A 3,696-nucleotide genomic window follows, 5' to 3' on the forward strand; every position below is an offset into this window, starting at 1 on the left:
GTCCCCACCATTCCTCCTCAGTCCAGACCCAGACAGCTTTAAGCCAATATCTCTGGCATTTAGACATGGCTATGTGTTTTCACTTGCTGTGTTTTTCACTTGCTGTAACCTGCCCTAGGTTTTTATAGTGAAGGGAAGGCATTAAATCAATTTGACAACAGAATTCTAACTAGATGGACCTTTGTTCTAGTCAGTGCTATTTTTCTAGAAAAAGTGATGCCAGAACTCACCATGAACGCCTCCCTTGTTCTCTTAGAATGGGCATGGTGCCCACCTGAGAGGTGCTGGAACTGAGTTCCAGTGAGCACCAGCTAAAAAAAGCCCTGGACTAGTTGAGTAGGACTCTCCTTATGTTACTTGATGCCACAGAAGTCAACAGATGTCCTTTTGGGTGGGGCAATCTCAGTCTAGGGGACTGCCATGGTTGATCATCCAGGTGCCCATATGCTGTATTTCTCTTCATGCAATAAATCCATGGCTCTCGGGATTTTGTTACAGAGAAGCCAAATGACGTTTGTTCCTTTAGCATTCTCACATTTAGGCAGTGGGCTGTCATATGTCCTACTTTTCAAAATCTTGCCTAGAATTAAGCTACTACAACCATGTTCTGTTATGTATGGTACACCACTAAAAACTGGACTTTGAGTGATGATGTTGAATGAATGATATGTATGCATCTCAGAAAAGCAGATTTTATTGTCCAGGTGTCTGCATGTGAATTTATGCACCTTCATATGTGTCACTTGAGATCATAGAACAAATCAACATCAGGATTAAAGGAATTTTTTCTTTAGTGTTCTACTCCTGTAAGAAACGTGAAAGTATAGTTACTTTCAGGCACCTTTTTGACAAGAATACTTAAAAAAGCATAGAAATGTTTTGGGGCCAAAGACTGGGGAGTGAAATATACTTGGAGTCAAGTGTGGATTTCATGCTCTTTATTCAGCTCATAGTGGTGAGGAGGAATGGAAGTTCCCCCAGAATGTCTGCTTTATGTACATTATTTACACAATGGGCCCCACGTGATTGGCTAATTCCGGGATTCACCTGTAGGCCAATCAGGTTGCAGATTCACTTCCACCTGAAGCTGGATTGGGTGGCTCTTGTGGACCAATCAGACTGCTGCATTCTGAATCCTATTGTTCTAGGACCAATCAGAATGCTGCCTTTTGGATCCTATTCAACTCAGTACGTAACAGGAGAGAAACCCAGGCAAGTAGCTTCATCCTCACAGAACAGAAACAGCCTGCAGCTCTTATTCTAAGGCAATGTCCTGAGCAATGATAGTGCTCAGCTCATCTACTTAGTAAATGAAGGGAGGAATCCCAGCCTGATTTAAATTTGGATCACTGCTTGTTGCAACATCATGTGATCAGCATCAGGGCATCAGAAGAGTCCTGCAGCATCAGACCATAAGTCTACCTAGTGGCCAACCAGATTTCCTCAAATTTATATGGGTAGACAAGGGAAATACGAGTCATGTACCCCACATTGACAGCAGAGAGATGATCCTAAAGCTGTCTGTGACACTAGAATAAACACTATCACAGCCAAAAGATTTAGTCAATCTACCGCAGTTGGTGGCGGGAGTCAGGAACTACTCTGTGCCAGCCAGCATGTAGAAAGAGGGGTAAAGGGATCTGGGTGGCGCTGTGGTTTAAACCACTGAGCCTCTTGGGCTTGCCAATCAGGTCGGCGGTTCGAATCCCCATGACAGGGTGAGCTCCCGTTGCTCTGTCCCAGCTCCTGCCAACCTAGCAGTTCGAAAGCACGCCAGTGCAAGTAGATAAATAGGCACCACTCCAGCGGGAAGGTAAACAGTGTTTCTGTGAGCTCTGGTTTCCGTCAGTGTGTCCTGTTGCACCAGAAGCGGTTTAGTCATGCTAGCCACATGACCCAGAAAACTGCCTGTGGACAGACGCCGGCTCCCTCAGCCTGAAGCAAGATGAGCGCCATACCTCTAGTTGCCTTTGACTGGACTTAACTGTCCATCTACCTTTTACTTACTTAGAGCAAGTTGCAGTTACAGATAGGTAGCCGTGTTGGTCTGCCATAGTCAAAACAAAAAAAATTCCTTCCAGTAGCACCTTAAAGACCAACTAAGTTAGTTCTTGGTATGAGCTTTCGTGTGCATGCACACTTCTTCGAGCAAGTTCTTCTTAGAGCAAGTTGGTTAGCTCATGTGCCTTCAGATAATGCCCTAATGAATTTTTTGCAGATACTCTTGGCACATTCTTTGATGAAATCATTTAGTTTCTCTCTCCCTGCGTTAGATTTATTTTGTTATTTACTTGTTTTTTATTTGGTTTCTGAACCATTAGGTCAATATAGGCTTCCTTGCTTTGCAGAACAAACTACTCCAACTCATATGCTCACACTAAAACACACACCAGTTTTTTGAATTAATTTGGACATTTGAAATGTCCCCGTGCTTTTGGTTTAATGGTTTTTGAATGCATTTGCTGCTGTGAGTGACAAGAGATTTTTTTTAACAAACAAAATATAAAAAGAAACCATTTTGTAGAACCTTTTGTGACAGAGGGCTTTCAGCAAGCTTTTGCAATCAGAAGATTTCTAATAAGCATGTGGGAAATTTTTATATATGGTACTGGGCCTCTACATTTTAGAATGAAACTTAATAGGACATTTCCTCCACTGACTTTCCTTGACAATCCTATGTTTCACAGTTGTGGTGAATGAAATAACAGTTGAGAAATAACTTGACCCTAGGTTCTCTACCTCCCAGCACTTACAGTCACAGACCATGAAACTAAGTTTCAGTGCTTAGTGAAACTGAACTGATTTAATTCCTAACTGGCAGAAAAGGAGGACTAGACCAGGGGTCAGCAACCTTTTCCAGCCGTGGGCCAGTCCACCATCCCTCAGACCATGTGGTGGGCTGGACTATATTTTTTTTTTTGGGGGGGGGGGGGATGAACGAATTCCTATGCCCCACAAATAACCCAGAGATGCATTTTAAATAACAGCACACATTCTACTCATGTAAAAACACGCTGATTCCTGGACCGTCTGCGAGCAGGATTTAGAAGGTGATTGGGCCGGATACTGCTCACAGGGCTTAGGTTACCTACCCCTGGACTAGACATATTAAATATTTAGTTTCTTTGGAGCCATAAATTCTGGGTAAAAAATAAGAGTTCAGCTCCTAAAGATTTCATAATACATCATTACTCTGCCACATTTTTGTAAGCATGAAGGTTTTCTTAGTGTCTTAAACAGTGTAATCCTATCCAACCCTACTCAGAAAAGAAAGCCTCATTGACTTCAATAGGACTTACTTCCAGATTAGTGTGAATAAAATTGAAGCCTTAAATAGTTCAGCAGCGGACTGCAATTTTGTAGCACATCCATTTCGTTAATTCTGTTGAAAGTTAAATGTAACAAACATTAAACACTACAGTATGTGCAACTACATTGAACAATATTATTTGGTTGATTCCAGGATGCATAATCCTATGCACAGGAGATTAGACGTAAAACCAGCTGTAAGTGTATGGTATGTGTATGGGATTGTAGCCTTCATTATATAAAGGTGTTTATAGCACAGTCCTAAGGATGTTCACTGTATACTTATTTAAGTCCATGTCCAATGGGATTCACTCCCTACCTAGTGTGTTTAGGTGTGCAGTTCATAAATATAATAGAATCATAGCGCTGGAAGGATCATCTAATCCA

This window comes from Podarcis muralis, chromosome 10, assembly GCF_964188315.1.
Source record: "Podarcis muralis chromosome 10, rPodMur119.hap1.1, whole genome shotgun sequence".
NCBI classification, from domain to species: Eukaryota; Metazoa; Chordata; class Lepidosauria; order Squamata; family Lacertidae; genus Podarcis; species Podarcis muralis.